The following is a 26,637-nucleotide window of genomic DNA, read 5'->3' as shown; positions in this document are numbered from 1 at the left end:
TAGATGAAGAAATCCCGTTTCCAACGAAATCGTCAAAGAGTTCCAAATATCCACTTGCAGACTTTACAAAGAGAGTGTTTCCAAACTGCTCTATGAAAAGAAAGGTTAAACTCTGTGAGTGGAATGCACACAACACAAAGTGGTTTCGGAGAATGATTCTCTCTAGTTTTTATACGAAGGTATTTCCTTTTCTACCTTTGGCCACGAAGCGCTTGAAACCTCCACTTCCAAATTCCTCAAAAAGAGGGTTTCAAATCTGCTCTGTCTAAAAGAAGGTTCAACTCTGTGAGTTGAACACACGCAACCCAAAGAAGTTACTGAGAATTCTTCTGTCTAGCATTAGACGAAGAAACACCATTTCCAACGAAATCCTCAAAGAGGTCCAAATATCCACCTGCAGACTTTACAAACAGAGTGTTTAAAATCTGCTGTATGAAAAGAAAGGTTAAACTCTGAGTGGAACGCACCCAACACAAAGTGGTTTCTGAGAATGATTCTCTCCAGTTTTTATACGAAGATATTTCCCTTTCTACCGTTGGCCCCAAAGCGCTTGAAATCTCCACTTGCATATTCCACAAAAACAGGGTTTCAAATCTGCTCTGTCTAAAGCAAGGTTCAACTCTGTGAGTTGAACACACGCAACCCAAAGAAGTTACTGAGAATTCTTCTGTCTAGCATTACATGAATAAATCCCGTTTCCAACGAAGTCCCCAAAGAGGTCCAAATGTCCACTTGCAGACATTACAAACAGAGTGTTTCCAAACTGCTCTATGAAAAGAAAGGTTAAACTATGTGAGTGGAACGCACACAACACAAAGTGGTTTCGGAGAATGATTCTCTCTAGTTTTTATACGAAGGTATTTCCGTTTCTACCGTTGGCCACAAAGCGCTTGAAATCTCCACTTGCAAATTCCACAAAAAGAGGGTTTCAAATCTGCTCTGTCTAAAGGAAGGTTCAACTCTGTGAGTTGAACACACGAAACCCAAAGAAGTTACTGAGAATTCTTCTGTCTAGCATTAGACGAAGAAACACCATTGCCAACGAAATCCTCAAAGAGTTCCAAATATCCACCTGCAGACTTTACAAACAGAGTGTTTCCAATCTGCACTATGAAAAGAAAGGTTAAACTCTGAGAGGAACGCACACAACACAGAGTGGTTTCTGAGAATGATTCTCTCCAGTTTTTATACGAAGATATATCCTTTTCTACCGTTGGCCCCAAAGCGCTTGAAATCTCCACTTGCAAATTCCACAAAAAGAGGGTTTCAAATCTGCTCTGTCTAAAGGAAGGTTCAACCCTGTGAGTTTAACAAACACAACCCAAAGAAGCTACTGAGAATTCTTCTGTCTAGCATTAGATGAAGAAATCCCGTTTCCAACGAAATCGTCAAAGAGGTCCAAATATCCACTTGCAGACTTTACAAACAGAGTGTTTCCAAACTGCTCTATGAAAAGAAAGGATAACGTCTGTGAGTGGAACGCACACAACACAAAGTGGTTTCGGAGAATGAATCTCTCTAGTTTTTATACGAAGGTATTTCCTTTTCTACCTTTGGCCACGAAGCGCTTGAAACCTCCACTTCCAAATTCCTCAAAAAGAGGGTTTCAAATCTGCTCTGTCTAAAAGAAGGTTCAACTCTGTGAGTTGAACACACGCAACCCAAAGAAGTTACTGAGAATTCTTCTCTCTAGCATTAGACGAAGAAACACCATTTCCAACGAAATCCTCAAAGAGGTCCAAATATCCACCTGCAGACTTTACAAACAGAGTGTTTAAAATCTGCTGTATGAAAAGAAAGTTTAAACTCTGAGTGGAACGCACCCAACACAAAGTGGTTTCTGAGAATGATTCTCTCCAGTTTTTATACGAAGATATTTCCCTTTCTACCGTTGGCCCCAAAGCGCTTGAAATCTCCACTTGCATATTCCACAAAAACAGGGTTTCAAATCTGCTCTGTCTAAAGGAAGGTTCAACTCTGTGAGTTGAACACGCACAACCCAAAGAAGTTTCTGAGAATCCTTCTGTCTAGCATTAGACGAAGAAAACCCGTTTCCAACGAAATCCTCAAAGAGGTCCAAATATTCTCTTGCAGACTTTACAAACAGAGTGTTTCCAAACTGCTCTATGAAAAGAAAGGTTAAACTCTGTGAGTGGAAGGCACACATGACAAAGCGGTTTCTGAGAATGATTCTCTCTAGTTTTTATACGAAGATATATCCTTTTCTACCGTTGGCCCCAAAGCGCTTGAAATCTCCACTTGCAAATTCCACAAAAAGAGGGTTTCAAATCTGCTCTGTCTAAAGGAAGGTTCAACCCTGTGTGTTGAACAAACACAACCCAAAGAAGCTACCGAGAATTCTTCTGTCTAGCATTAGATGAAGAAATCCCGTTTCCAACGAAATCGTCAAAGAGGTCCAAATATCCACTTGCAGACTTTACAAAGAGAGTGTTTCCAAACTGCTCTATGAAAAGAAAGGTTAAACTCTGTGAGTGGAACGCACACAACACAAATTGGTTTCGGAGATGATTCTCTCTAGTTTTTATACGAAGGTATTTCCTTTTCTACCTTTGGCCACGAAGCGCTTGAAACCTCCACTTCGAAATTCCTCAAAAAGAGGGTTTCAAATCTGCTCTGTCTAAAAGAAGGTTCAACTCTGTGAGTTGAACACACGCAACCCAAAGAAGTTACTGAGAATTTTTCTGTCTAGCATTAGACGAAAAAACACCATTTCCAAAGAAATCCTCAAAGAGGTCCAAATATCCACCTGCAGACTTTACAAACAGAGTGTTTAAAATCTGCTGTATGAAAAGAAAGGTTAAACTCTGAGTTTAACGCACCCAACACAAAGTGGTTTCTGAGAATGATTCTCTCCAGTTTTTATACGAAGATATTTCCCTTTCTACCGTTGGCCCCAAAGCGCTTGAAATCTCCACTTGCATATTCCACAAAAACAGGGTTTCAAATCTGCTCTGTCTAAAGGAAGGTTCAACTCTGTGAGATGAACACACGCAACCCAAAGAAGTTACTGAGAATTCTTCTGTCTAGCATTACATGAATAAATCCCGTTTCCAACGAAGTCCCAAAAGAGGTCCAAATATCCACTTGCAGACATTACAAACAGAGTGTTTCCAAACTGCTCTATGAAAAGAAAGGTTAAACTCTGTGAGTGGAACGCACACAACACAAAGTGGTTTCGGAGAATGATTCTCTCTAGTTTTTATACGAAGGTATTTCCGTTTCTACCGTTGGCCACAAAGCGCTTGAAATCTCCACTTGCAAATTCCACAAAAAGAGGGTTTCAAATCTGCTCTGTCTAAAGGAAGGTTCAACTCTGTGAGTTGAACACACGCAACCCAAAGAAGTTACTGAGAATTCTTCTGTCTAGCATTAGACGAAGAAACACCATTTCCAACGAAATCCTCAAAGAGGTCCAAATATCCACCTGCAGACTTTACAAACAGAGTGTTTAAAATCTGCTGTATGAAAAGAAAGGTTAAACTCTGAGTGGAACGCACCCCACACAAAGTGGTTTCTGAGAATGATTCTCTCCAGTTTTTATACGAAGATATTTCCCTTTCTACCGTTGGCCCCAAAGCGCTTGAAATCTCCACTTGCATATTCCACAAAAACAGGGTTTCAAATCTGCTCTGTCTAAAGGAAGGTTCAACTCTGTGAGTTGAACACACGCAACCCAAAGAAGTTACTGAGAATTCCTCTGTCTAGCATTACATGAATAAATCCTGTTTCCAACGAAGTCCCCAAAGAGGTCCAAATATCCACTTGCAGACATTACAAACAGAGTGTTTCCAAACTGCTGTATGAAAAGAAAGGTTAAACTCTGTGAGTGGAATGCACACATGACAAAGCGGTTTCTGAGAATGATTCTCTCTAGTTTTTATACGAAGATATTTCCTTTTCTACCATTGGCCACAAAGCGCTTGAAACTTCCACTTCCAAATTCCACGAAAAGAGGGTTTCAAATCTGCTCTGTCTAAAGGAAGGTTCAACTCTGTGAGTTGAACACGCACAACCCAAAGAAGCTACTGAGAATTCTTCTGTCTAGCATTAGACGAAGAAAACCCGTTTCCAACGAAATCCTCAAAGAGGTCCAAATATTCTCTTGCAGACTTTACAAACAGAGTGTTTCCAAAATGCTCTATGAAAAGAAAGGTTAAACTCTGTGAGTGGAAGGCACACATGACAAAGCGGTTTCTGAGAATGATTCTCTCTAGTTTTTATACGAAGATATATCCTTTTCTACCGTTGGCCCCAAAGCGCTTGAAATCTCCACTTGCAAATTCCACAAAAAGAGGGTTTCAAATCTGCTCTGTCTAAAGGAAGGTTCAACCCTGTGAGTTGAACAAACACAACCCAAAGAAGCTACTGAGAATTCTTCTGTCTAGCATTAGATGAAGAAATCCCGTTTCCAACGAAATCGTCAAAGAGGTCCAAATATCCACTTGCAGACTTTACAAACAGAGTGTTTCCAAACTGCTCTATGAAAAGAAAGGTTAACGTCTGTGAGTGGAACGCACACAACACAAAGTGGTTTCGGAGAATGATTCTCTCTAGTTTTTATACGAAGGTATTTCCTTTTCTACCTTTGGCCACGAAGCGCTTGAAACCTCCACTTCCAAATTCCTCAAAAAGAGGGTTTAAAATCTGCTCTGTCTAAAAGAAGGTTCAACTCTGTGAGTTGAACACACGCAACCCAAAGAAGTTACTGAGAATTCTTCTGTCTAGCATTAGACGAAGAAACACCATTTCCAACGAAATCCTCAAAGAGGTCCAAATATCCACCTGCAGACTTTACAAACAGAGTGTTTAAAATCTGCTGTATGAAAAGAAAGGTTAAACTCTGAGTGGAACGCACCCAACACAAAGTGGTTTCTGAGAATGATTCTCTCCAGTTTTTATACGAAGATATTTCCCTTTCTACCGTTGGACCCAAAGCGCTTGAAATCTCCACTTGCATGTTCCACAAAAACAGGGTTTCAAATCTGCTCTGTCTAAAGGAATGTTCAACTCTGTGAGTTGAACACGCACAACCCAAAGAAGTTTCTGAGAATTCTTCTGTCTAGCATTAGACGAAGAAAACCCGTTTCCAACGAAATCCTCAAAGAGGTCCAAGTATTCTCTTGCAGACTTTACAAACAGAGTGTTTCCAAACTGCTCTATGAAAAGAAAGGTTAAACTCTGTGAGTGGAAGGCACACATGACAAAGCGGTTTCTGAGAATGATTCTCTCTAGTTTTTATACGAAGATATATCCTTTTCTACCGTTGGCCCCAAAGCGCTTGAAATCTCCACTTGCAAATTCCACAAAAAGAGGGTTTCAAATCTGCTCTGTCTAAAGGAAGGTTCAACCCTGTGTGTTGAACAAACACAACCCAAAGAAGCTACTGAGAATTCTTCTGTCTAGCATTAGATGAAGAAATCCCGTTTCCAACGAAATCGTCAAAGAGTTCCAAATATCCAATTGCAGACTTTACAAAGAGAGTGTTTCCAAACTGCTCTATGAAAAGAAAGGTTAAACTCTGTGAGTGGAATGCACACAACACAAAGTGGTTTCGGAGAATGATTCTCTCTAGTTTTTATACGAAGGTATTTCCTTTTCTACCTTTGGCCACGAAGCGCTTGAAACCTCCACTTCCAAATTCCTCAAAAAGAGGGTTTCAAATCTGCTCTGTCTAAAAGAAGGTTCAACTCTGTGAGTTGAACACACGCAACCCAAAGAAGTTACTGAGAATTCTTCTGTCTAGCATTAGACGAAGAAACACCATTTCCAACGAAATCCTCAAAGAGGTCCAAATATCCACCTGCAGACTTTACAAACAGAGTGTTTAAAATCTGCTGTATGAAAAGAAAGGTTAAACTCTGAGTGGAACGCACCCAACACAAAGTGGTTTCTGAGAATGATTCTCTCCAGTTTTTATACGAAGATATTTCCCTTTCTACCGTTGGCCCCAAAGCGCTTGAAATCTCCACTTGCATATTCCACAAAAACAGGGTTTCAAATCTGCTCTGTCTAAAGCAAGGTTCAACTCTGTGAGTTGAACACACGCAACCCAAAGAAGTTACTGAGAATTCTTCTGTCTAGCATTACATGAATAAATCCCGTTTCCAACGAAGTCCCCAAAGAGGTCCAAATGTCCACTTGCAGACATTACAAACAGAGTGTTTCCAAACTGCTCTATGAAAAGAAAGGTTAAACTATGTGAGTGGAACGCACACAACACAAAGTGGTTTCGGAGAATGATTCTCTCTAGTTTTTATACGAAGGTATTTCCGTTTCTACCGTTGGCCACAAAGCGCTTGAAATCTCCACTTGCAAATTCCACAAAAAGAGGGTTTCAAATCTGCTCTGTCTAAAGGAAGGTTCAACTCTGTGAGTTGAACACACGAAACCCAAAGAAGTTACTGAGAATTCTTCTGTCTAGCATTAGACGAAGAAACACCATTGCCAACGAAATCCTCAAAGAGTTCCAAATATCCACCTGCAGACTTTACAAACAGAGTGTTTCCAATCTGCACTATGAAAAGAAAGGTTAAACTCTGAGAGGAACGCACACAACACAGAGTGGTTTCTGAGAATGATTCTCTCCAGTTTTTATACGAAGATATATCCTTTTCTACCGTTGGCCCCAAAGCGCTTGAAATCTCCACTTGCAAATTCCACAAAAAGAGGGTTTCAAATCTGCTCTGTCTAAAGGAAGGTTCAACCCTGTGAGTTTAACAAACACAACCCAAAGAAGCTACTGAGAATTCTTCTGTCTAGCATTAGATGAAGAAATCCCGTTTCCAACGAAATCGTCAAAGAGGTCCAAATATCCACTTGCAGACTTTACAAACAGAGTGTTTCCAAACTGCTCTATGAAAAGAAAGGATAACGTCTGTGAGTGGAACGCACACAACACAAAGTGGTTTCGGAGAATGAATCTCTCTAGTTTTTATACGAAGGTATTTCCTTTTCTACCTTTGGCCACGAAGCGCTTGAAACCTCCACTTCCAAATTCCTCAAAAAGAGGGTTTCAAATCTGCTCTGTCTAAAAGAAGGTTCAACTCTGTGAGTTGAACACACGCAACCCAAAGAAGTTACTGAGAATTCTTCTCTCTAGCATTAGACGAAGAAACACCATTTCCAACGAAATCCTCAAAGAGGTCCAAATATCCACCTGCAGACTTTACAAACAGAGTGTTTAAAATCTGCTGTATGAAAAGAAAGTTTAAACTCTGAGTGGAACGCACCCAACACAAAGTGGTTTCTGAGAATGATTCTCTCCAGTTTTTATACGAAGATATTTCCCTTTCTACCGTTGGCCCCAAAGCGCTTGAAATCTCCACTTGCATATTCCACAAAAACAGGGTTTCAAATCTGCTCTGTCTAAAGGAAGGTTCAACTCTGTGAGATGAACACACGCAACCCAAAGAAGTTACTGAGAATTCTTCTGTCTAGCATTACATGAATAAATCCCGTTTCCAACGAAGTCCCAAAAGAGGTCCAAATATCCACTTGCAGACATTACAAACAGAGTGTTTCCAAACTGCTCTATGAAAAGAAAGGTTAAACTCTGTGAGTGGAACGCACACAACACAAAGTGGTTTCGGAGAATGATTCTCTCTAGTTTTTATACGAAGGTATTTCCGTTTCTACCGTTGGCCACAAAGCGCTTGAAATCTCCACTTGCAAATTCCACAAAAAGAGGGTTTCAAATCTGCTCTGTCTAAAGGAAGGTTCAACTCTGTGAGTTGAACACACGAAACCCAAAGAAGTTACTGAGAATTCTTCTGTCTAGCATTAGACGAAGAAACACCATTGCCAACGAAATCCTCAAAGAGTTCCAAATGTCCACCTGCAGACTTTACAAACAGAGTGTTTCCAATCTGCACTATGAAAAGAAAGGTTAAACTCTGAGAGGAACGCACACAACACAGAGTGGTTTCTGAGAATGATTCTCTCCAGTTTTTATAGGAAGATATTTCCCTTTCTACCGTTGGCCCCAAAGCGCTTGAAATCTCCACTTGCATATTCCACAAAAACAGGGTTTCAAATCTGCTCTGTCTAAAGGAAGGTTCAACTCTGTGAGTTGAACACACGCAACCCAAAGAAGTTACTGAGAATTTTTCTGTCTAGCATTACATGAATAAATCCTGTTTCCAACGAAGTCCCCAAAGAGGTCCAAATATCCACTTGCAGACATTACAAACAGAGTGTTTCCAAACTGCTGTATGAAAAGAAAGGTTAAACTCTGTGAGTGGAACGCACACATGACAAAGCGGTTTCTGAGAATGATTCTCTCTAGTTTTTATACGAAGATATTTCATTTTCTACCATTGGCCACAAAGCGCTTGAAACTTCCACTTCCAAATTCCACGAAAAGAGGGTTTCAAATCTGCTCTGTCTAAAGGAAGGTTCAACTCTGTGAGTTGAACACGCACAACCCAAAGAAGTTACTGAGAATTCTTCTGTCTAGCATTAGACGAAGAAAACCCGTTTCCAACGAAATCCTCAAAGAGGTCCAAATATTCTCTTGCAGACTTTACAAACAGAGTGTTTCGAAACTGCTCTATGAAAAGAAAGGTTAAACTCTGTGAGTGGAAGGCACACATGACAAAGCGGTTTCTGAGAATGATTCTCTCTAGTTTTTATACGAAGATATATCCTTTTCTACCGTTGGCCCCAAAGCGCTTGAAATCTCCACTTGCAAATTCCACAAAAAGAGGGTTTCAAATCTGCTCTGTCTAAAGGAAGGTTCAACCCCGTGTGTTGAACAAACACAACCCAAAGAAGCTACTGAGAATTCTTCTGTCTAGCATTAGATGAAGAAATCCCGTTTCCAACGAAATCGTCAAAGAGGTCCAAATATCCACTTGCAGACTTTACAAAGAGAGTGTTTCCAAACTGCTCTATGAAAAGAAAGGTTAAACTCTGTGAGTGGAACGCACACAACACAAAGTGGTTTCGGAGAATGATTCTCTCTAGTTTTTATACGAAGGTATTTCCTTTTCTACCTTTGGCCACGAAGCGCTTGAAACCTCCACTTCCAAATTCCTCAAAAAGAGGGTTTCAAATCTGCTCTGTCTAAATGAAGGTTCAACTCTGTGAGTTGAACACACGCAACCCAAAGAAGTTACTGAGAATTCTTCTGTCTAGCATTAGACGAAGAAACACCATTTTCAACGAAATCCTCAAAGAGGTCCAAATATCCACCTGCAGACTTTACAAACAGAGTGTTTAAAATCTGCTGTATGAAAAGAAAGGTTAAACTCTGAGTGGAACGCACCCAACACAAAGTGGTTTCTGAGAATGATTCTCTCCAGTTTTTATACGAAGATATTTCCCTTTCTACCGTTGGCCCCAAAGCGCTTGAAATCTCCACTTGCATATTCCACAAAAACAGGGTTTCAAATCTGCTCTGTCTAAAGGAAGGTTCAACTCTGTGAGTTGAACACACGCAACCCAAAGAAGTTACTGAGAATTCCTCTGTCTAGCATTACATGAATAAATCCTGTTTCCAACGAAGTCCCCAAAGAGGTCCAAATATCCACTTGCAGACATTACAAACAGAGTGTTTCCAAACTGCTGTATGAAAAGAAAGGTTAAACTCTGTGAGTGGAATGCACACATGGCAAAGCGGTTTCTGAGAATGATTCTCTCTAGTTTTTATACGAAGATATTTCCTTTTCTACCATTGGCCACAAAGCGCTTGAAACTTCCACTTCCAAATTCCACGAAAAGAGGGTTTCAAATCTGCTCTGTCTAAAGGAAGGTTCAACTCTGTGAGTTGAACACGCACAACCAAAGAAGTTACTGAGAATTCTTCTGTCTAGCATTAGACGAAGAAAACCCGTTTCCAACGAAATCCTCAAAGAGGTCCAAATATTCTCTTGCAGACTTTACAAACAGAGTGTTTCCAAAATGCTCTATGAAAAGAAAGGTTAAACTCTGTGAGTGGAAGGCACACATGACAAAGCGGTTTCTGAGAATGATTCTCTCTAGTTTTTATACGAAGATATATCCTTTTCTACCGTTGGCCCCAAAGCGCTTGAAATCTCCACTTGCAAATTCCACAAAAAGAGGGTTTCAAATCTGCTCTGTCTAAAGGAAGGTTCAACCCTGTGAGTTGAACAAACACAACCCAAAGAAGCTACTGAGAATTCTTCTGTCTAGCATTAGATGAAGAAATCCCGTTTCCAACGAAATCGTCAAAGAGGTCCAAATATCCACTTGCAGACTTTACAAACAGAGTGTTTCCAAACTGCTCTATGAAAAGAAAGGTTAAACTCTGTCAGTGGAACGCACACAACACAAAGTGGTTTCGGAGAATGATTCTCTCTAGTTTTTATACGAAGGTATTTCCTTTTCTACCTTTGGCCACGAAGCGCTTGAAACCTCCACTTCCAAATTCCTCAAAAAGAGGGTTTCAAATCTGCTCTGTCTAAAAGAAGGTTCAACTCTGTGAGTTGAACACACGCAACCCAAAGAAGTTACTGAGAATTCTTCTGTCTAGCATTAGACGAAGAAACACCATTTCCAACGAAATCCTCAAAGAGGTCCAAATATCCACCTGCAGACTTTACAAACAGAGTGTTTAAAATCTGCTGTATGAAAAGAAAGGTTAAACTCTGAGTGGAACGCACCCAACACAAAGTGGTTTCTGAGAATGATTCTCTCCAGTTTTTATACGAAGATATTTCCCTTTCTACCGTTGGACCCAAAGCGCTTGAAATCTCCACTTGCATATTCCACAAAAACAGGGTTTCAAATCTGCTCTGTCTAAAGGAAGGTTCAACTCTGTGAGTTGAACACGCACAACCCAAAGAAGTTTCTGAGAATTCTTCTGTCTAGCATTAGACGAAGAAAACCCGTTTCCAACGAAATCCTCAAAGAGGTCCAAGTATTCTCTTGCAGACTTTACAAACAGAGTGTTTCCAAACTGCTCTATGAAAAGAAAGGTTAAACTCTGTGAGTGGAAGGCACACATGACAAAGCGGTTTCTGAGAATGATTCTCTCTAGTTTTTATACGAAGATATATCCTTTTCTACCGTTGGCCCCAAAGCGCTTGAAATCTCCACTTGCAAATTCCACAAAAAGAGGGTTTCAAATCTGCTCTGTCTAAAGGAAGGTTCAACCCTGTGTGTTGAACAAACACAACCCAAAGAAGCTACTGAGAATTCTTCTGTCTAGCATTAGATGAAGAAATCCCGTTTCCAACGAAATCGTCAAAGAGGTCCAAATATCCACTTGCAGACTTTACAAAGAGAGTGTTTCCAAACTGCTCTATGAAAAGAAAGGTTAAACTCTGTGAGTGGAATGCACACAACACAAAGTGGTTTCGGAGAATGATTCTCTCTAGTTTTTATACGAAGGTATTTCCTTTTTTACCTTGGGCCACGAAGCGCTTGAAACCTCCACTTCCAAATTCCTCAAAAAGAGGGTTTCAAATCTGCTCTGTCTAAAAGAAGGTTCAACTCTGTGAGTTGAACACACGCAACCCAAAGAAGTTACTGAGAATTCTTCTGTCTAGCATTAGACGAAGAAACACCATTTCCAACGAAATCCTCAAAGAGGTCCAAATATCCACCTGCAGACTTTACAAACAGAGTGTTTAAAATCTGCTGTATGAAAAGAAAGGTTAAACTCTGAGTGGAACGCACCCAACACAAAGTGGTTTCTGAGAATGATTCTCTCCAGTTTTTATACGAAGGTATTTCCGTTTCTACCGTTGGCCACAAAGCGCTTGAAATCTCCACTTGCAAATTCCACAAAAAGAGGGTTTCAAATCTGCTCTGTCTAAAGGAAGGTTCAACTCTGTGAGTTGAACACACGAAACCCAAAGAAGTTACTGAGAATTCTTCTGTCTAGCATTAGACGAAGAAACACCATTGCCAACGAAATCCTCAAAGAGTTCCAAATATCCACCAGCAGACTTTACAAACAGAGTGTTTCCAATCTGCACTATGAAAAGAAAGGTTAAACTCTGAGAGGAACGCACACAACGCAGAGTGGTTTCTGAGAATGATTCTCTCCAGTTTTTATACGAAGATATATCCTTTTCTACCGCTGGCCCCAAAGCGCTTGAAATCTCCACTTGCAAATTCCACAAAAAGAGGGTTTCAAATCTGCTCTGTCTAAAGGAAGGTTCAACCCTGTGAGTTTAACAAACACAACCCAAAGAAGCTACTGAGAATTCTTCTGTCTAGCATTAGATGAAGAAATCCCGTTTCCAACGAAATCGTCAAAGAGGTCCAAATATCCACTTGCAGACTTTACAAACAGTGTGTTTCCAAACTGCTCTATGAAAAGAAAGGTTAACGTCTGTGAGTGGAACGCACACAACACAAAGTGGTTTCGGAGAATGAATCTCTCTAGTTTTTATACGAAGGTATTTCCTTTTCTACCTTTGGCCACGAAGCGCTTGAAACCTCCACTTCCAAATTCCTCAAAAAGAGGGTTTCAAATCTGCCCTGTCTAAAAGAAGGTTCAACTCTGTGAGTTGAACACACGCAACCCAAAGAAGTTACTGAGAATTCTTCTGTCTAGCATTAGACGAAGAAACACCATTTCCAACGAAATCCTCAAAGAGGTCCAAATATCCACCTGCAGACTTTACAAACAGAGTGTTTAAAATCTGCTGTATGAAAAGAAAGGTTAAACTCTGAGTGGAACGCACCCAACACAAAGTGGTTTCTGAGAATGATTCTCTCCAGTTTTTATACGAAGATATTTCCTTTCTACCGTTGGCCCCAAAGCGCTTGAAATCTCCACTTGCATATGCCACAAAAACAGGGTTTCAAATCTGCTCTGTCTAAAGGAAGGTTCAACTCTGTGAGTTGAACACGCACAACCCAAAGAAGTTTCTGAGAATTCTTCTGTCTAGCATTAGACGAAGAAAACCCGTTTCCAACGAAATCCTCAAAGAGGTCCAAATATTCTCTTGCAGACTTTACAAACAGAGTGTTTCCAAACTGCTCTATGAAAAGAAAGGTTAAACTCTGTGAGTGGAAGGCACACATGACAAAGCGGTTTCTGAGAATGATTCTCTCTACTTTTTATACGAAGATATATCCTTTTCTACCGTTGGCCCCAAAGAGCTTGAAATCTCCACTTGCAAATTCCACAAAAAGAGGGTTTCAAATCTGCTCTGTCTAAAGGAAGGTTCAACCCTGTGTGTTGAACAAACACAACCCAAAGAAGCTACTGAGAATTCTTCTGTCTAGCATTAGATGAAGAAATCCCGTTTCCAACGAAATCGTCAAAGAGGTCCAAATATCCACTTGCAGACTTTACAAAGAGAGTGTTTCCAAACTGCTCTATGAAAAGAAAGGTTAAACTCTGTGAGTGGAACGCACACAACACAAATTGGTTTCGGAGAATGATTCTCTCTAGTTTTTATACGAAGGTATTTCCTTTTCTACCTTTGGCCACGAAGCGCTTGAAACCTCCACTTCCAAATTCCTCAAAAAGAGGGTTTCAAATCTGCTCTGTCTAAAAGAAGGTTCAACTCTGTGAGTTGAACACACGCAACCCAAAGAAGTTACTGAGAATTCTTCTGTCTAGCATTAGACGAAGAAACACCATTTCCAACGAAATCCTCAAAGAGGTCCAAATATCCACCTGCAGACTTTACAAACAGAGTGTTTAAAATCTGCTGAATGAAAAGAAAGGTTAAACTCTGAGTGGAACGCACCCAACACAAAGTGGTTTCTGAGAATGATTCTCTCCAGTTTTTATACGAAGATATTTCCCTTTCTACCGTTGGCCCCAAAGCGCTTGAAATCTCCACTTGCATATTCCACAAAAACAGGGTTTCAAATCTGCTCTGTCTAAAGGAAGGTTCAACTCTGTGAGTTGAACACACGCAACCCAAAGAAGTTACTGAGAATTCTTCTGTCTAGCATTACATGAATAAATCCCGTTTCCAACGAAGTCCCCAAAGAGGTCCAAATATCCACTTGCAGACATTACAAACAGAGTGTTTCCAAACTGCTCTATGAAAAGAAAGGTTAAACTCTGTGAGTGGAGCGCACACAAAACAAAGTGGTTTCGGAGAATGATTCTCTCTAGTTTTTATACGAAGGTATTTCCGTTTCTACCGTTGGCCACAAAGCGCTTGAAATCTCCACTTGCAAATTCCACAAAAAGAGGGTTTCAAATCTGCTCTGTCTAAAGGAAGGTTCAACCCTGTGAGTTGAACACACGAAACCCAAAGAAGTTACTGAGAATTCTTCTGTCTAGCATTAGACGAAGAAACACCATTGCCAACGAAATCCTCAAAGAGTTCCAAATATCCACCTGCAGACTTTACAAACAGAGTGTTTCCAATCTGCACTATGAAAAGAAAGGTTAAACTCTGAGAGGAACGCACACAACACAGAGTGGTTTCTGAGAATGATTCTCTCCAGTTTTTATACGAAGATATTTCCCTTTCTACCGTTGGCCCCAAAGCGCTTGAAATCTCCACTTGCATATTCCACAAAAACAGGGTTTCAAATCTGCTCTGTCTAAAGGAAGGTTCAACTCTGTGAGTTGAACACATGCAACCCAAAGAAGTTACTGAGAATTCTTCTGTCTAGCATTACATGAATAAATCCTGTTTCCAACGAAGTCCCCAAAGAGGTCCAAATATCCACTTGCAGACATTACAAACAGAGTGTTTCCAAACTGCTGTATGAAAAGAAAGGTTAAACTCTGTGAGTGGAACGCACACATGACAAAGCGGTTTCTGAGAATGATTCTCTCTAGTTTTTATACGAAGATATTTCCTTTTCTACCATTGGCCACAAAGCGCTTGAAACTTCCACTTCCAAATTCCACGAAAAGACGGTTTCAAATCTGCTCTGTCTAAAGGAAGGTTCAACTCTGTGAGTTGAACACGCACAACCCAAAGAAGTTACTGAGAATTCTTCTGTCTAACATTAGACGAAGAAAACCCGTTTCCAACGAAATCCTCAAAGAGGTCCAAATATTCTCTTGCAGACTTTACAAACAGAGTGTTTCCAAACTGCTCTATGAAAAGAAAGGTTAAACTCTGTGAGTGGAAGGCACACATGACAAAGCGGTTTCTGAGAATGATTCTCTCTAGTTTTTATACGAAGATATATCCTTTTCTACCGTTGGCCCCAAAGGGCTTGAAATCTCCACTTGCAAATTCCACAAAAAGAGGGTTTCAAATCTGCTCTGTCTAAAGGAAGGTTCAACCCTGTGTGTTGAACAAACACAACCCAAAGAAGCTACTGAGAATTCTTCTGTCTTGCATTAGATGAAGAAATCCCGTTTCCAACGAAATCGTCAAAGAGGTCCAAATATCCACTTGCACACTTTACAAAGAGAGTGTTTCCAAAACTGCTCTATGAAAAGAAAGCTGAAACTCTGTGAGTGGAACTCACACAACACAAAGTGGTTTCGGAGAATGATTCTCTCTAGTTTTTATACTAAGGTATTTCCTTTTCTACCTTTGGCCACGAAGCGCTTGAAGCCTCCACTTCCAAATTCCTCAAAAAGAGGGTTTCAAATCTGCTCTGTCTAAAAGAAGGTTCAACTCTGTGAGTTGAACACACGCAACCCAAAGAAGTTACTGAGAATTTTTCTGTCTAGCATTAGACGAAGAAACACCATTTCCAACGAAATCCTCAAAGAGGTCCAAATATCCACCTGCAGACTTTACAAACAGAGTGTTTAAAATCTGCTGTATGAAAAGAAAGGTTAAACTCTGAGTTTACCGCACCCAACAAAAAGTGGTTTCTGAGAATGATTCTCTCCAGTTTTTATACGAAGATATTTCCCTTTCTACCGATGGCCCCAAAGCGCTTGAAATCTCCACTTGCATATTCCACAAAAACAGGGTTTCAAATCTGCTCTGTCTAAAGGAAGGTTCAACTCTGTGAGTTGAACACACACAACCCAAAGAAGTTACTGAGAATTCTTCTGTCTAGCATTACATGAATAAATCCCGTTTCCAACGAAGTCCCCAAAGAGGTCCAAATATCCACTTGCAGACATTACAAACAGAGTGTTTCCAAACTGCTCTATGAAAAGAAAGGTTAAACTTTGTGAGTGGAACGCACACAACACAAAGTGGTTTCGGAGAATGATTCTCTCTAGTTTTTATACGAAGGTATTTCCGTTTCTACCGTTGGCCACAAAGCGCTTGAAATCTCCACTTGCAAATTCCACAAAAAGAGGGTTTCAAATCTGCTCTGTCTAAAGGAAGGTTCAACTCTGTGAGTTGAACACACGAAACCCAAAGAAGTTACTGAGAATTCTTCTGTCTAGCATTAGACGAAGAAACACCATTGCCAACGAAATCCTCAAAGAGTTCCAAATATCCACCTGCAGACTTTACAAACAGAGTGGTTCCAATCTGCACTATGAAAAGAAAGGTTAAACTCTGAGAGGAACGCACACAACACAGAGTGGTTTCTGAGAATGATTCTCTCCAGTTTTTATACGAAGATATTTCCCATTCTACCGTTGGCCCCAAAGCTCTTGAAATCTCCACTTGCATATTCCACAAAAACATGGTTTCAAAACTGCTCTGTCTAAAGGAAGGTTCAAATCTGTGAGTTGAAAACATGCAACCCAAAGAAGTTACTGAGAATTCTTCTGTCTAGCATTACATGAATAAATCCTGTTTCCAACGAAGTCCCCAAAGAGGTCCAAATATCCACTTGCAGACATTACAAACAGAGTGTTTCCAAACTGCTGTATGAAAAGAAAGGTTAAACTCTGTGAGTGGAACGCACACATGACAAAGCGGTTTCTGAGAATGATTCTCTCTAGTTTTTATACGAAGATATTTCCTTTTCTACCATTGGCCACAAAGCGCTTGAAACTTCCACTTCCAAATTCCACGAAAAGAGGGTTTCAAATCTGCTCTGTCTAAAGGAAGGTTCAACTCTGTGAGTTGAACACGCACAACCCAAAGAAGTTACTGAGAATTCTTCTGTCTAGCATTAGACGAAGAAAACCCGTTTCCAACGAAATCCTCAAAGAGGTCCAAATATTCTGTTGCAGACTTTACAAACACAGTGTTTCCAAACTGCTCTATGAAAAGAAAGGTTAAACTCTGTGAGTGGAAGGCACACATGAGAAAGCGGTTTCTGAGAATGATTCTCTCTAGTTTTTATACGAAGATATATCCTTTTCTACCGTTGGCCCCAAAGCGCTTGAAATCTCCACTTGCAAATTCCACAAAAAGAGGGTTTCAAATCTGCTCTGTCTAAAGGAAGGTTCAACGCTGTGAGTTGAACAAACACAACCCAAAGAAGCTACTGAGAATTCTTCTGTCTAGCATTAGATGAAGAATTCCCGTTTCCAACGAAATCGTCAAAGAGGTCCAAATATCCACTTGCAGACTTTACAAAGAGAGTGTTTCCAAACTGCTCTATGAAAAGAAAGGTTAACGTCTGTGAGTGGAACGCACACAACACAAAGTGGTTTCGGAGAATGATTCTCTCTAGTTTTTATACGAAGGTATTTCCTTTTCTACCTTTGGCCACGAAGCGCTTGAAACCTCCACTTCCAAATTCCTCAAAAAGAGGGTTTCAAATCTGCTCTGTCTAAAAGAAGGTTCAACTCTGTGAGTTGAACACACGCAACCCAAAGAAGTTACTGAGAATTCTTCTGTCTAGCATTAGACGAAGAAACACCATTTCCAGCGAAATCCTCAAAGAGGTCCAAATATCCACCTGCAGACTTTACAAACTGAGTGTTTCCAATCTGCTCTATGAAAAGAAAGGTTAAACTCTGAGTGGAACGGACACAACACAAAGTGGTTTCTGAGAATGATTCTCTCCAGTTTTTATACGAAGATATTTCCCATTCTACCGTTGGCCCCAAAGCGCTTGAAATCTCCACTTGCATATTCCACAAAAACAGGGATTCAAATCTGCTCTGTCTAAGGGAAGGTTCAACTCTGTGAGTTGAACACACGCAACCCAAAGAAGTTACTGAGAATTCTTCTGTCTAGCATTACATGAATAAATCCCGTTTCCAACGAAGTCCCCAAAGAGGTCCAAATATCCACTTGCAGACATTACAAACAGAGTGTTTCCAAACTGCTGTATGAAAAGAAAGGTTAAACTCTGTGAGTGGAATGCACACATGACAAAGCGGTTTCTGAGAATGATTCTCTCTAGTTTTTATACGAAGATATTTCCTTTTCTACCATTGGCCCCAAAGCGCTTGAAACCTCCACTTCCAAATTCCACAAAAAGAGGGTTTCAAATCTGCTCTGTCTAAAGGAAGGTTCAACTCTGTGAGTTGAACACACACAACCCATAGAAGTTACTGAGAATTCTTCTGTCTAGCATTAGACGAAGAAAACCCGTTTCCAACGAAATCCTCAAAGAGGTCCAAATATCCACTCGCAGACTTTACAAACAGAGTGTTTCCAAACTGCTCTACGAAAAGAATGGTTAACATCTGTGAGTGGAACGCACACAACACAAAGTGGTTTCGGAGAATGAGTCTCTCTAGTTTTTATACGTAGGTATTTCCTTTTCTACCGTAGGCCACAAAGCGCTTGAAATCTCCACTTGCATATTCCACAAAAACAGGGTTTCAAATCTGCTCTGTCTAAGGGAAGGTTCAACTCTGTGAGTTGAACACATGCAACCCAAAGAAGTTACTGAGAATTCTTCTGTCTAGCATTACATGAATAAATCCTGTTTCCAACGAAGTCCCCAAAGAGGTCCAAATATCCACTTGCAGACATTACAAACAGAGTGTTTCCAAACTGCTGTATGAAAAGAAAGGTTAAACTCTGTGAGTGGAACGCACACATGACAAAGCGGTTTCTGAGAATGATTCTCTCTAGTTTTTATACGAAGATATTTCCTTTTCTACCATTGGCCACAAAGCGCTTGAAACTTCCACTTCCAAATTCCACGAAAAGAGGGTTTCAAATCTGCTCTGTCTAAAGGAAGGTTCAACTCTGTGAGTTGAACACGCACAACCCAAAGAAGTTACTGAGAATTCTTCTGTCTAACATTAGACGAAGAAAACCCGTTTCCAACGAAATCCTCAAAGAGGTCCAAATATTCTCTTGCAGACTTTACAAACAGAGTGTTTCCAAACTGCTCTATGAAAAGAAAGGTTAAACTCTGTGAGTGGAAGGCACACATGACAAAGCGGTTTCTGAGAATGATTCTCTCTAGTTTTTATACGAAGATATATCCTTTTCTACCGTTGGCCCCAAAGGGCTTGAAATCTCCACTTGCAAATTCCACAAAAAGAGGGTTTCAAATCTGCTCTGTCTAAAGGAAGGTTCAACCCTGTGTGTTGAACAAACACAACCCAAAGAAGCTACTGAGAATTCTTCTGTCTTGCATTAGATGAAGAAATCCCGTTTCCAACGAAATCGTCAAAGAGGTCCAAATATCCACTTGCACACTTTACAAAGAGAGTGTTTCCAAAACTGCTCTATGAAAAGAAAGCTGAAACTCTGTGAGTGGAACTCACACAACACAAAGTGGTTTCGGAGAATGATTCTCTCTAGTTTTTATACTAAGGTATTTCCTTTTCTACCTTTGGCCACGAAGCGCTTGAAGCCTCCACTTCCAAATTCCTCAAAAAGAGGGTTTCAAATCTGCTCTGTCTAAAAGAAGGTTCAACTCTGTGAGTTGAACACACGCAACCCAAAGAAGTTACTGAGAATTTTTCTGTCTAGCATTAGACGAAGAAACACCATTTCCAACGAAATCCTCAAAGAGGTCCAAATATCCACCTGCAGACTTTACAAACAGAGTGTTTAAAATCTGCTGTATGAAAAGAAAGGTTAAACTCTGAGTTTACCGCACCCAACACAAAGTGGTTTCTGAGAATGATTCTCTCCAGTTTTTATACGAAGATATTTCCCTTTCTACCGATGGCCCCAAAGCGCTTGAAATCTCCACTTGCATATTCCACAAAAACAGGGTTTCAAATCTGCTCTGTCTAAAGGAAGGTTCAACTCTGTGAGTTGAACACACGCAACCCAAAGAAGTTACTGAGAATTCTTCTGTCTAGCATTACATGAATAAATCCCGTTTCCAACGAAGTCCCCAAAGAGGTCCAAATATCCACTTGCAGACATTACAAACAGAGTGTTTCCAAACTGCTCTATGAAAAGAAAGGTTAAACTTTGTGAGTGGAATGCACACAACACAAAGTGGTTTCGGAGAATGATTCTCTCTAGTTTTTATACGAAGGTATTTCCGTTTCTACCGTTGGCCACAAAGCGCTTGAAATCTCCACTTGCAAATTCCACAAAAAGAGGGTTTCAAATCTGCTCTGTCTAAAGGAAGGTTCAACTCTGTGAGTTGAACACACGAAACCCAAAGAAGTTACTGAGAATTCTTCTGTCTAGCATTAGACGAAGAAACACCATTGCCAACGAAATCCTCAAAGAGTTCCAAATATCCACCTGCAGACTTTACAAACAGAGTGGTTCCAATCTGCACTATGAAAAGAAAGGTTAAACTCTGAGAGGAACGCACACAACACAGAGTGGTTTCTGAGAATGATTCTCTCCAGTTTTTATACGAAGATATTTCCCATTCTACCGTTGGCCCCAAAGCTCTTGAAATCTCCACTTGCATATTCCACAAAAACATGGTTTCAAAACTGCTCTGTCTAAAGGAAGGTTCAAATCTGTGAGTTGAAAACATGCAACCCAAAGAAGTTACTGAGAATTCTTCTGTCTAGCATTACATGAATAAATCCTGTTTCCAACGAAGTCCCCAAAGAGGTCCAAATATCCACTTGCAGACATTACAAACAGAGTGTTTCCAAACTGCTGTATGAAAAGAAAGGTTAAACTCTGTGAGTGGAACGCACACATGACAAAGCGGTTTCTGAGAATGATTCTCTCTAGTTTTTATACGAAGATATTTCCTTTTCTACCATTGGCCACAAAGCGCTTGAAACTTCCACTTCCAAATTCCACGAAAAGAGGGTTTCAAATCTGCTCTGTCTAAAGGAAGGTTCAACTCTGTGAGTTGAACACGCACAACCCAAAGAAGTTACTGAGAATTCTTCTGTCTAGCATTAGACGAAGAAAACCCGTTTCCAACGAAATCCTCAAAGAGGTCCAAATATTCTGTTGCAGACTTTACAAACACAGTGTTTCCAAACTGCTCTATGAAAAGAAAGGTTAAACTCTGTGAGTGGAAGGCACACATGAGAAAGCGGTTTCTGAGAATGATTCTCTCTAGTTTTTATACGAAGATATATCCTTTTCTACCGTTGGCCCCAAAGCGCTTGAAATCTCCACTTGCAAATTCCACAAAAAGAGGGTTTCAAATCTGCTCTGTCTAAAGGAAGGTTCAACGCTGTGAGTTGAACAAACACAACCCAAAGAAGCTACTGAGAATTCTTCTGTCTAGCATTAGATGAAGAATTCCCGTTTCCAACGAAATCGTCAAAGAGGTCCAAATATCCACTTGCAGACTTTACAAAGAGAGTGTTTCCAAACTGCTCTATGAAAAGAAAGGTTAACGTCTGTGAGTGGAACGCACACAACACAAAGTGGTTTCGGAGAATGATTCTCTCTAGTTTTTATACGAAGGTATTTCCTTTTCTACCTTTGGCCACGAAGCGCTTGAAACCTCCACTTCCAAATTCCTCAAAAAGAGGGTTTCAAATCTGCTCTGTCTAAAAGAAGGTTCAACTCTGTGAGTTGAACACACGCAACCCGAAGAAGTTACTGAGAATTCTTCTGTCTAGCATTAGACGAAGAAACACCATTTCCAGCGAAATCCTCAAAGAGGTCCAAATATCCACCTGCAGACTTTACAAACTGAGTGTTTCCAATCTGCTCTATGAAAAGAAAGGTTAAACTCTGAGTGGAACGGACACAACACAAAGTGGTTTCTGAGAATGATTCTCTCCAGTTTTTATACGAAGATATTTCCCATTCTACCGTTGGCCCCAAAGCGCTTGAAATCTCCACTTGCATATTCCACAAAAACAGGGATTCAAATCTGCTCTGTCTAAGGGAAGGTTCAACTCTGTGAGTTGAACACACGCAACCCAAAGAAGTTACTGAGAATTCTTCTGTCTAGCATTACATGAATAAATCCCGTTTCCAACGAAGTCCCCAAAGAGGTCCAAATATCCACTTGCAGACATTACAAACAGAGTGTTTCCAAACTGCTGTATGAAAAGAAAGGTTAAACTCTGTGAGTGGAATGCACACATGACAAAGCGGTTTCTGAGAATGATTCTCTCTAGTTTTTATACGAAGATATTTCCTTTTCTACCATTGGCCCCAAAGCGCTTGAAACCTCCACTTCCAAATTCCACAAAAAGAGGGTTTCAAATCTGCTCTGTCTAAAGGAAGGTTCAACTCTGTGAGTTGAACACACACAACCCATAGAAGTTACTGAGAATTCTTCTGTCTAGCATTAGACGAAGAAAACCCGTTTCCAACGAAATCCTCAAAGAGGTCCAAATATCCACTCGCAGACTTTACAAACAGAGTGTTTCCAAACTGCTCTACGAAAAGAATGGTTAACATCTGTGAGTGGAACGCACACAACACAAAGTGGTTTCGGAGAATGAGTCTCTCTAGTTTTTATACGTAGGTATTTCCTTTTCTACCGTAGGCCACAAAGCGCTTGAAATCTCCACTTGCAAATTCCACAAAAAGAGGGTTTCAAATCTGCTCTGTCTAAAGGAAGGTTCAAATCTGTGAGTTGAACACACGCAACCCAAAGAAGTTACTGAGAATTCTTCTGTCTACCATTAGACGAAGAAACACCATTGCTTACGAAATCCTCAAAGAGGTCCAAATATCCACCTGCAGACTTTACAAACAGAGTGTTTCCAATCTGCTCTATGAAAAGAAAGGTTAAACTCTGAGTGGAATGCACACAACACAAAGTGGTTTCTGAGAATGATTCTCTCCAGTTTTTATACGAAGATATTTCCCTTTCTACCGTTGGCCCCAAAGCGCTTGAAATCTCCACTTGCATATTCCACAAAAACAGGGTTTCAAATCTGCTCTGTCTAAAGGAAGGTTCAACTCTGTGAGTTGAACACACGCAACCCACAGAAGTTACTGAGAATTCTTCTGTCTAGCACTACATGAATAAATTCCTTTTCCTACGAAGTCCCCAAAGAGGTCCAAATATCCACTTGCAGACTTTACAAACAGAGTGTTTCCAAACTGCTGTATGAAAAGAAAGGTTAAACTCTGTGAGTGGAACGCACACATGACAAAGCGGTTTCTGAGAATGATTCTCTCTAGTTTTTATACGAAGATATTTCCTTTTCTACCATTGGCCCCAAATCGCTTGAAACCTCCAATTCCAAGTTCCACAAAAAGACGGTTTCAAATCTGCTCTGTCTAAAGGAAGTTTCAAGTCTGTGAGTTGAACACACACAACCCAAAGAAGTTACTGAGAATTCTTCTGTCTAGCATTAGACGAAGAAAACCCGTTTCCAACGAAATCATCAAAGAGGTCCAAATATCCACTTGCAGACTTCACAAACAGAGTGTTTCCAAACTGCTCTATGAAAAGAAAGGTTAAACTCTGTGAGTGGAAGGCGCTCATGACAAAGTGGTTTCTGAGAATGATTCTCTCTAGTTTTTATACGAAGATATTTCCTTTTCTACCGTTGGCCACAAAGCGCTTAAAATCTCCACTTGCAAATTCCACAAAAAGAGGGTTTCAAATCTGCTCTGTCTAAAGGAAGGTTCAACACTGTGAGTTGAACACACACAACCCAAAGAAGCTACTGAGAATTCTTGTGTCTAGCATTAGATGAAGAAATCCCGTTTCCAACGAAATCCTCAAAGAGGTCCAAATATCCACTTGCAGACTTTACAAACAGAGTGTTTCCAAACTGCTCTATGAAAAGAAAGGTTAACGTCTGTGAGTGGAATGCACACAACACAAAGTGGTTTCGGAGAATGATTCTCTCTAGTTTTTATACGAAGGTATTTTCTTTTCTACCGTTGGCCACAAAGCGCTTGAAATCTCCACTTGCAAATTCCACAAAAAGAGGGTTTCAAATCTGCTCTGTCTAAAGGAATGTTCAACTCTGTGAGTTGAACACACGCAACCCAAAGAAGTTACTGAGAATTCTTCTGTCTAGCATTAGACGAAGAAACACCATTGCCAACGAAATTCTAAAAGAGGTCCAAATATCCACCTGCAGACTTTACAAACAGAGTGTTTCCAAACTGCTCTATGAAAAGAACGGTTAAACTCTGTGAGTGGAACGCACAGAACACAAAGTGGTTTCTGAGAATAATTCTCACCAGTTTTTATACGAAGATATTTCCCTTTCTACCGTTGGCCTCAAAGCGCATGAAATCTCCACTTGCAAATTCAACAAAAAGAGGGTTTCAAATCTGCTCTGTCTAAAGGAAGGCTCAACTCTGTGAGTTGAACACACGCAACCCAAAGAAGTTGCTGAGAATTCTTCTGTCTAGCATTAGACGTAGAAACACCGTTTCCAATGATATCCTCAAAGAGGTCCAAATATCCACCTGAAGACTTTACAAACAGAGTGTTTCCAATCTGCTCTATGAAAAGAAAGGTTAAACTGTGAGTTGAACGCACACAACACAAAGTGGTTTCTGAGAATGATTCTATCCAGTTTTTATACAAAGATATTTCCCTTTCTACCGTTGGCCCCAAAGCGCTTGAAATCTCCACTTGCAAATTCCACAAAAACAGGGTTTTAAATCTGCTCTGCTTAAAGGAAGGTTCAACTGTGTGAGTTGAACACATGCAACCCAAAGTAGTTACTGAGAATTCTTCTGTCTAGCATTACATGAATAAATCCCGTTTCAAACGAAATCCCCAAAGCGGTCCTAATATCCACTTGCAGACTTTACAAACAGAGTGTTTCCAAACTGCTGTATGAAAAGAAAGGTTAAACTCTGTGAGTGGAACGCACACAACACAAAGTGGTTTCAGAGAATGATTCTCTCTAGTTTTTATACGAAGGTATTTCCGTTTCTACCGTTGACCACAAAGCGCTTGAAATCTCCACTTGCAAATTCCACAAAAAGAGGGTTTCAAATCTGCTCTGTCTAAAGGAAGGTTCAACTCTGAGAGTTGAACACACGCAACCCAAAGAAGTTACTGAGAATTCTTGTCTCTAGCATTAGACCAAGAAACACCATTTCCAATGAAATCCTCAAAGAGGTCCAAATATCCTCCTGCAGACTTTACAAACAGAGTGTTTCAAATCTGCTCTATGAAAAGAAAGGTTAAACTCTGAGTGGAACGCACACAACACAAAGTGGTTTCTGAGAATGATTCCCTCCAGTTTTTATACGAAGATATTTCCCTTTCTACCGTTGGCCCCAAAACGCTTGAAATCTCCACTTGCAAATTCAACAAAAAGAGGGTTTCAAATCTGCTCTGTCTAAAGGAAGGTTCAACTCTGTGAGTTGAACACACGAAACCCAAAGGAGTTACTGAGAATTCTTCTCTCTAGCATTAGACGAAGAAACACCGTTCCCAACGAAATCCTCAAAGAGGTCCAAATATCCACCTGCAGAGTTTACAAACAGAGTGTTTCCAATCTGCTCTATGAAAAGAAAGGTTAAACTGTGAGAGGAACGCACACAACACAAAGTGGTTTCTGAGAATGATTCTATCCAGTTTTTATACGAAGATATTTCCCTTTCTACCGTTGGCCCCAAAGCGCTTGAAATCTCCACTTGCATATTCCACAAAAACAGGGTTTCAAATCTGCTCTGTCTAAGGGAAGGTTCAACTCTGTGAGTTGAACACATGCAACCCAAAGAAGTTACTGAGAATTCTTCTGTCTAGCATTACATGAATAAATCCCGTTTCCAACGAAGTCCCCAAAGAGGTCAAAATATCCACTTGCAGACATTACAAACAGAGTGTTTCCAAACTGCTGTATGAAAAGAAAGGTTAAACTCTGTGAGTGGAACGCACACATGACAAAGCGGTTTCTGAGAATGATTCTCTCTAGTTTTTATACGAAGATATTTCCTTTTCTTCCAATGGCACCAAAGCGCTTGAAACCTCCACTTCCAAATTCCACAAAAAGAGGGTTTCAAATCTGCTCTGTCTAAAGGAAGGTTCAACTCTGTGAGTTGAACTCACACAACCCAAAAAAGTTACTGAGAATTCTTCAGTCTAGCATTAGATGAAGAAAACCCATTTCCAACGAAATCCTCAAAGAGGTCCAAATATCCACTTGCAGAATTTACAAACAGAGTGTTTCCAAACTGCTCTATGAAAAGAAAGGTTAAACTCTGTGAGTGGAAGGCACACATGACAAAGCGGTTTCTGAGAATGATTCTCTCTAGTTTTTATACGAAGATATTTCCTTTTCTACCGTTGACCACAAAGCGCTTGAAATCTCCACTTCCAAATTCCACAAAATAAGGGTTTCAAGTCTGATCTGTCTAAAGGAAGGTTCAACTCTGTGAGTTGAACACACACAACCCAAAGAAGCTACTGAGAATTCTTCTGTCTAGCAATAGATGAAGAAATCCCGTTTCCAACGAAATACACAAAGAGGTCCAAATATCCACTTGCAGACTTTACAAGCAGAGTGTTTCCAAACTGCTCTATGAAAAGAAAGGTTAAGGTCTGTGAGTGGAACGCACACAACACAAAGTGGTTTCGGAGACTGATTCTCTCTAGTTTTTA

This window comes from Gorilla gorilla, chromosome 1 (assembly GCF_029281585.2).
Source record: "Gorilla gorilla gorilla isolate KB3781 chromosome 1, NHGRI_mGorGor1-v2.1_pri, whole genome shotgun sequence".
Classification (NCBI taxonomy): domain Eukaryota; kingdom Metazoa; phylum Chordata; class Mammalia; order Primates; family Hominidae; genus Gorilla; species Gorilla gorilla.
The sequence above is the reverse complement of the archived record's forward strand: the minus strand, read 5'-3'. Positions refer to the sequence as shown.